We start from the raw sequence: 9,435 nt of genomic DNA, 5'->3' as shown, positions 1-9,435 counted from the left end.
TGTGCGGGAGTTTCTCGCTACATTGAAGATCTATCGGTGGCTTTCGGCTGTTGTCTGTTCTATGGTCGGGTTGTTGTCTCCTTGACACATTCCCCATTTCCATACTCAATTTGTAGTATGATATACATCTGCAATAATCACGAAACAATCAGAGACAAGTTTTGGTCTAAATCTGTATTTCTCACATAATCAAATTGACCGAAGAGAGAGGCGAAAGATACTAAAGGCTTATTCAAACACATAAGTCAATAATAAACTGACAAAACCACGGCAAAAAAAAGAGAAAGATTAAAAAACAAACAACAGAATGCAAAACACAACAAAGAACATCTCAGACTGAACAAAACGAACCTCGCCAAAAAACTGGTGTGACCAAATGACTAATTTATCTCAGCCTTACATTATTTAGCAGACCCTTTATTATACCAAACCAAAGAAAGTTCTTTATGGTACAATGTTTTTGATCCATCGGTCTGTCAGTCCTGTTCTCGTTATTGCAACTCCTCTGAAACCACATAACAGAGTTTTATAAATCTTTGTAGATAATGAGGAAATTATGAAATTATCAATTCATTGATTTTCTATATACTCCTACAACAGTTTGTCATAAAATCTGTCTAAAGACCACAACAGAGTTTCATGACTTTTTTAGATAGTTAGGACATGCTATGTAAATGTGCATATTGCCAGAAAATCATGATTAATTTTTTTATGCCCCACCTACGATAGTAAATGGGCATTAGTTTTTCCGGTCTGTGCGTCTGCTCCTTCGTCCGTTTTCTCGCTTCAGGTTAAATGTTTTGGTCAAGGTAGTTTTTGTTGAAGGTCAGGTCCAATAAACTTGAAACTTAGTACATATGTTTCCAATAGTATGTTTTTTTCTAAGCTTAATGCCAAAGAAGGGTTTTCCCCCCTATTTCACGGTCAACTGAACAAAGAAAATGATAGAGCAAGTGGGGAACGGTGTACGATGGACACATTCTTGTTTTTGTCGAGCCTGCGACTTTTGTCGCAGAAAGCTCGACATAGGAATGGTGATCCGGCGGCGGCGACAGTGTTAGTTCACTTCTTGAAAGCTTTATATTTTAGACGGCGAACGACCTGGATGCTCCATACTTTAAATACAGATGCCTTAAGTTTGGAAGTTTCCGTCTGTCACATGTCCATTGTCCTTGAACTCATTTTCATGGTTCAGTGACTACTTGAAAAAAAGTTAAGAGTTTTTGTAATTTCTCTCATATTATGGGTAGTATTTGCGTACCTTGGTCAGCATGCCCATCAGACAGTTTTCACTTGACCTCGCCATCATTTCATGGATCAGTGAAAAGGGTTAAGTTTTTGGTGGTCAAGTCTATATCTCAGATACTATATGAAATATGTCTTGTATATTTGGTGTATGGAAGGATTGTAAGGTGTACATGTCCAACTGGCAGGTGTCATCTGATCTTGACCTCATTGCCTTGGTTCAATGGTCAAAGTTAAGCTTTTGAGTTTTGTTCGTTTTTTCTAATACTATATGCAATAGGTCAACTATATTTGGTGTCTGGAAATATCTTATGATGTCAGCCTCGCAAGTCTCATTTGACCTTGACCTCATTTTCGAGGTTCATTGTTCAGTGTTTAGTTTTTGTGTCAAGTGTCTTCTGACCTTGACCTGATTTGTATTGAATTATTGTAAGGTGTAACTGTATTCCTCATTTTGGTCATATGACCTAGATCTCATTTTCTTTGGTCATGTTATTAATAAGTTTATGTGATAATTGTAGTAAAACTTTATATTTAGGTCTATCAACATAAATAAGGCGAGAAATTTCAACGTGTGTACTCTTGTTAGGAATTAGGAACTATGCCTTCTAAACTTAGAATTTCGGCCTAAATATACTTCTGCATATCTTCTGAAATTACACAACAGAATTTCATGCGTGTTTGAACTAAATAATTTGTTGAAATTTTGTTTGCTTAGTGACAATGTCGGGATGTGAAGTATGTGAGCGTGCTCACAAAGGTTCTTTGATTACACACAGTCAATGCATTGTCTGTGCTTCCCAGATACAGTATGTATGCATTTTCTTTGTTGTAAATTAAATTAAGTTTATGTATTGTACGTCGTTCTTAGTCTTTATACATTGTTTATATGCTTTGAATATGAGTCTAAGATACTTCTATTGTCGGTATATCTTAGAATTAGTCGGTTAACACTGTCTATGGATCAGAGACACATTATGTATGCATTGTAAGTTGTTCCAAGTTGAAATAAAAGTCTGTATGTTTTGCCTGTTACTGCAAGATAAAGTGTGTGCACTGCCTGTGGCTCTTATATACAGTCTGTATGCATTTTCTGTATGCTTTATCTATGGGTCTAATTTTTAGATACAGTCTGTATACAAACTGTATCTCTGACCCATATACAGTGTCCAAAAAAACTCTGTTTTAAGATCTCGAACCCATATACAGTGTGAAAATGATCTTTGGTTCTAAGATGCATTTTGTTTGATTTGCTGAATGCTTAGTATATATTGGTTTCGATATATGGTCTGTATGTATTGTATGGATCTTATATATTTGTATTTTTTTTCCATCTGACGAGTAAGCCTTTTTCAACTGATTTTTATAGTTCGTTCTTATGTTGTACTGTTACACCAAAGTCCCAGGTTATTGGAGGTTTGGGATCCCGCTAACATGTTTAACCCCGCCACATTCTCTATGTATGTGCCTGTCCCAAGTTAGGAGCTTGTAATTCAGTGGTTGTCGTTTGTTTATATGTTACATATTTGTTTTTCGTTCATTTTTTGTATATAAATTAGGTCGTTAGTTTTTCGTTTAAATTGTTTCACATTGTCATTTCGGGACTTGTTATAGGTGACTCTGTGGTATGGGCTGTGCTCATTGTTGAAGGCCGTACGGTGACCTATAGTTATTAATTTCTGTGCCATTTTGGTCTCGGGTGGAGAGTTGTCAGTAGTGTTTGTGGGACAGAATGAACCCATAAAGGTGGACGTCGGACGCTGACGCTATATTTGGACCTGGTTGTGAACGCCGACGCCATATTTGGGCCTTAACGCGGACGCCATGGTCGACCATGAAATCGGGACGCGAATTTGGGGTTGGACCGTATGATTCGGACATCGAGACACCGACGCCATATTTGGGCTTTAAACTTGGACGCTATACCTTAATGTTGCATCAGACTACCCTTTAAAGTGGACGGTATATTCTCGAAAACGGACGAGAATTTGTCTTTGATAAACGCTTACCCAACCCCTAGGTAATAAGACTGTGATAATTCTGAAAAGAATCTTCTACCTCTTAAATAATTAACTGCTTATACATGTTTATAACAACTGTAAAAATTCTTCAAGATATACTATTTATATTAATCAGAAAAACTGTCACTCAATGCAGTAGGCGGAACTATTCCCGTGTAAAGAGAATTGGATTAAAATATTTGATATCAATAAATAAAATATTTGTCTTTATCTTTTTAATTTTTGGATTTCTTATCTTATTAACATGACAATCGTGAAACATTCAGTAGTATTGCTTTCTACGGAAGCCCATTTAGGACCTCCAAAAGGTATAAAATTATTTGAATTCGAAATCACGAATTTAAATTGTTATCTCGAATTTTATATTTCGTTTTAACAGATTAAATTTGTGATAATGAATTGGTGAAAATCGTTATAACAGATCTTGTAATTCGTTATTAAGAATTAAATTCCTTATCACAATTTTTTGTAATTTGTGATTTTATCGTTATAACGAATTGTAGAATTTGTTTAAACTGATTAAATTTGTGATAACGATAACGAATTTATGGAATTCGTTATCACAGTTTTTATTGTAATTGGTAATTTCAGATTAAAATTCATTATCACAGATTTTTAGCTCACATGGCACACAGAATTAAGACAGCTTTCATCCTCACTCTGCACCCATCGCTGTTTATTACTTTTACAAAAATCTTCTTCATTAAAACCTTTTTGACAAAGTGAAACAAACTTGACCGCAATCAATTTAGTTTTAACGTATTTTACACTATACCTAGAAATTTTTGTCGTGTAAACGGGTGGGTTTATTAGCCACCGACCCAGTTTACACACCGAAACTCTCCGGGGGAAAATATGTCTACTTCTCATATTTCTTGACCGAAATATTTTTATTTTTTATTTTCTACCAAAGTTTTTTTAAGCGGTGAATATCATTAGTGTGTGTACCTGGATACATTTTACACAGATGCAACGGAAATAGTTTCGCCAACATGGTTTATCGAAATGTAAACCTAGGGATGAAAATCTTAGGTTTTACACTTCGATTAACCATGTTGCCGAAACTATTTCTTTTGCTTCTGTGTAAAATATATTAATTGGCGATACACACGAAGGAAATCGCCTGTCTAAGAAGACTTTAAATTAAGAAAAAAGGAATACAAATGTTACTGTCACGAATTATGGGTATCAAACACACGCTAGGCGTGGGAGAAGTTTAGTCTAGCCCTTGTCCGTCAGTCCAGTCCGTTTGTCGGGTACGTTCCCAGAAATGGTTTCCGTTTGCCTCAACCAAATGTTATAAATTCAACTTATACACTATGCCAATTACTAAAACACACAGATAAAATTTGAAATTGAAGGGCGTCTCTTTTATAGTTCGTGAGTTATGCCCCTTTACAAATGGTCAAAGACGTAGTGCTTATTCTGTAATTTCCGCTCTCTACATTTAGTTTGCCTCAACCAAATGTTATTGAATTAATACACAATGTTTATTAACACAAAACACTGAGTCTGATGATCAAGTTTAAAATTGGGTGACGTCACTTTTACCGTTCTGAACTTGTGCCCATTCAGCGCTAATTTACAAAAACAAAACAAAACCATCAAACAACCAAATTAAGTGTCCAATCAATTTTGCTAATTTTTAAAATAGAAATCGTTAAAACTAAATTGCTCGTGGTCAAGTTTGTTTAACTTTGACCAAAAGGTTTCAGTAAAGAGAAAAAAAGCTCACTTAACCCTGTGTGCCAGGTGAGGTAGTTTAAATTTAGGTGAAAATGTTTTTAATCTGGAATCACAAATTACATTAAAAAAAAATGTGATAACAAATTCCACAATTTCGTTATCACGAATTTAATCCGTAATAACCATTTATACAATTCGTTATAACGATTTTAATTCGGTATCACATATTACAAAAAATTGTGATAACGAATTTAATTCGTAATAATTCGTAACGAATTACAAAATCTGATATAACGATTTCCAACAATTCGTTCTCACAAATTTAAGCTGTTATAACGAATTATAAAATTCGTAATAACGATTTAAATTCGTGATTTCGAATTCAAATTATGTTTGTGGGAGGTCCTATGGGCGTCCGTAGCTTTCCGACTTATTTGAACCACTTAATTAATATCCTATGGTCCTGTTTAACATGACATCTCAAATAATTAGATTAAGAGATAAAGCACATCTGGTGATTAAAAATAAGCATCTTTATACACTTTCTTTCAATAACATGTTGACAGGTGTACACTTTTTTATTTGGTTCTAATTAACGGACACCAATTATAAAAATATAGTCTGTGACATTAAATAATTATCTTTATCTTTTAGATAAGCATGACAACCGTAAACATTGATTAGTATTGCATTCCAACTCATTTCAACCACATATAATTACTATCATATGATTAGGATTTCAACCCAAATGATTAACTAAAACCACGTCTGGTCATTTAAAATTGTTTCTCATTTAACATAATCTTAACTATATATTTGAAAATTCCACGGTCGTAGTTGGTTTTTATCTTCAAAAATACACGGATAATATATTTAATCAATCAATATTTATATACAAGGAGTTTGGATTGGGTTTACAGAATAGAGAATAACGGACGAAAAAATAAATAAAGAATGATATGGGCGAGAAAAATAAAGAATAAAGAAATATGACCAAAATAAATATAAAGAATAGTGAAATAGGGACTGGTAAAATATATCGAATAGAGAAATATACGGCTGCTTAAATATAAGGAATTAAGAATTATGGGATGTTAAACTATAAAAAAATTTATAAAGGAATACAAACAAATACGACTGTTACAGTATATAATTGCAGTAGCATTTTTTGTTTGTTTGTGCACGTGCAAGAATTATGTCCGTGCAGAGAAACAAGAACCGGTTTGAACCGGTATAAATAAGATGATTCTGGCTCTGTAGGTGGCCGGCTCTTAGCATACGGTCCAATCAAACAAGTTTTATGTCTATATAGTCCTTAACATAAAATTATGATGAAGATTACTAAATGCTTAAGGAAGAAAGATGATCAGGAGGATTCATTAATTATACAGAAACACAAAAAATTGTATTGACTATAATAATTATTTCAACCGTATAGAAGATAAATTAGTCTACTGCACTTATATAGTTATACACAACACATTTTAGCCTATTGCAAGGCAAAATTTATGTTCCTATCCAATATACCCTTTATCCCGCGGGGTGGCCTCTTTTACAAGACCTATACCTATTGTATTTATGGTTAACGTGTTCTAAACATTCATTAACTATTTGCCACTGGACGTTAAGCAATCAATTACTATTTCCGTTTATTTCCTTAAATACGGCTTTGAGTATAACAAAGCTGTAAGAGAGATACTAAAGGTTTCACTGGAATTAACACTATGGACGAGTTTTGTTTATTTATTAATAGCGGAAACTCGCTTTCATCCATCGTTTGAAAATAACGTACGTGGCAATTTCAAAGTTATCTCATTCTCTTTAATAACCCCATTGATCGACAGCCCATCGTGACTCTAGGCCGACAGATGTATCCTTCTCGAGTGGACTTCTTCCTCCGGAAATATGAAGAGGCAAAGAGGACACCTTTCGGGTACTTTCTTGTTGACCTAAAAGATAGAACCCCAGAAGCCTCCAGATTGCACACAGAGGTCTTGCAGGTCGGTCAAGGAGATACACCAGACGGACAGAGGTATGACTACCGTCTCTCGAATACTTTTGAAGACGATAGTTCGGTCTCATCAGACGAAGATATTACCGACGAGACAACACATAGTTCGTCAGAGGATGCTGAAATACGGAAAGATCTCATCGCCTGTCATGATTGCGGAGTACTTAGTGTTTGCTCACCTACGTGGATTAGAAGCCCAATGTCAGCAAGGTTGTGGGAATAAAAACGGCATTGCTCTCCCGATGACCTGGAAAGATGTAGAGGATGCTTTGAGTGGATTGCCCGTGACCGTTTGCTGTGCAGAAGACTTGCCTAGATATGTGAGCGACAGGCGTAGAAGGTTTGTAGTCAATACGGACAACTGTGATTAAAAGGGGAGTCATTGGGTTGCATTTCATTTCCCCGCATCGGGTCCATCAGAATTTTTCGGCTCCTTAGGACGATTACCGGAAAAGTACCAACGCTATTTCAAAAATGTACTCATCGTCAATGGACCGAAATACTGTGTGGTTTGTAATCAAATCCAACCCGATGATTCAGATACATGTGGCCTGTATTGCATTTTTTTACGTGAAATTGAGATGTCGGGACTCGAGATGAAGGACATTATCAACAACTTTTCATCCACTGACACGATTCAGAATGACAGTAAACTCGTAGCTCTATTTGGTTAAATGAAAAATAATGATACAAAAAAAATAATGAAAAAAGAAAGAAAAAAAACAGAAGAAAAGAAATTTTTTTTTAAAACACCTACATGGATGTATAGCAGGTCTCAAGTCTTGAAAAACTCTTTCTAAGGTCACTAAAAGTATCCTACCTGGAGGGTAGCCTGGTCAAACATTAAGATATAGCGTCCAGGATTTAAGCCCAAATATGGCGTCGGCGTCTCGATGTCCGAGTAACATTGTCCAACCCGAAGTTTGCGTCTTGATTTCAGGGTCGACTATGGCGTCCGCTTTAAGGCCCAAATATCGCGTCGGCGTCTGCGCCAACTTTGGAATATGGCGTCAGCGTCCGACGACCACCTTAATGGGGGTCATTCTGTCCCACAAACACTACTGTTGTCTCATTGGCAATCATACAACATCTACTTTTTTATATTATATAGATATTATCTATACGTATATATTTTCTATAAACGAATTTTACATGTTTAGATGATGCAATGAAAATTCAGAAGATATGTGGTAATATTGCCAATGAGAAACTTATCCACCAAAGACAAACGAATGTGAATCAGCCATGAGTTACACATATGTATTCATGTAAAATGCTATTAAAACCCATTCCTGACTAGATGTGACGAAAAACGAAAACTAACAGCCCGATTAATGCTGAAACGATAAACGTAAAATCAATATCAAAGACAGCAACCAATAACAATACAGTACTCCTATGTATCGTCTACCAACAGTATTTATCTATACCTACCGTCGGTGGTTATCATACAATATAGTGCTCCTATATACCGTCTATCAACAGTATTTGTCTATACCTACTGTCGGTAGTTAACATACAGTATAGTGCTCCTATACACCGTATATCAACAGTATTTGTCTGTACCTACCGTCGGTGGTTAACATACAATATAGTGCTCCTATATACCGTCAATCACCAGTATTTGTCTATACCTACCGTCGGTAGTTAACATACAATATAGTGCTCCTATATACAGTCTATCAACAGAATTTGTCTATATCTACCGTCGGTGGTTAACATACAATATAGTGCTCCTATATACCGTCTATCAACAGTATTGGTCTATACCTACCGTCGGTGGTTAACATGCAATATAATGCTCCTATATACCGTCTACAAACAGTATTTATCTATACCTACCGTCGGTGGTTAACATGCAATACAGTACTCCTATTTACCGTATATCAACAGTATTTGTCCATACCTACCGTCGGTGGTTAACATACAATATAGTGCTCCTATATACCGTCCATCAACAGTATGTGTCTATACCTACCGTCGGTAGTTAACATACAATATAGAGCTCCTATATACCGTCTATCAACAGTATTTGTCTATACCTACTGTCGGTAGTTAACATACAGTATAGTGCTCCTAAACACCGTATATCAACAGTATTTGTCTGTACCTACCGTCGGTGGTTAACATACAATACAGTGCTCCATTACACAGTCTATTGACAGTTGTCTATACCAACCGTCGGTGATTAAAATGCAATATAGTGCTCCTATATACCGTCTATCAACAGTATTTGTCTAATACCTACTGTCGGTAGTTAACATACAATATAGTGCTCCTATATACCGTCTATCAACAGTATGTGTCTATACCTACCGTCGGTAGTTAACATACAATATAGAGCTCCTATATACCGTCCATCAACAGTATTTGTCTATACCTACTGTCGGTAGTTAACATACAATATAGTGCTCCTATATACCGTCTATCAACAGTATTTGTCTAATACCTAATGTCGGTAGTTAACATACA

This window comes from Mytilus edulis, chromosome 4 (genome assembly GCF_963676685.1).
Source record: "Mytilus edulis chromosome 4, xbMytEdul2.2, whole genome shotgun sequence".
In the NCBI taxonomy this organism is placed as follows: domain Eukaryota; kingdom Metazoa; phylum Mollusca; class Bivalvia; order Mytilida; family Mytilidae; genus Mytilus; species Mytilus edulis.
The sequence above is the reverse complement of the archived record's forward strand: the minus strand, read 5'-3'. Positions refer to the sequence as shown.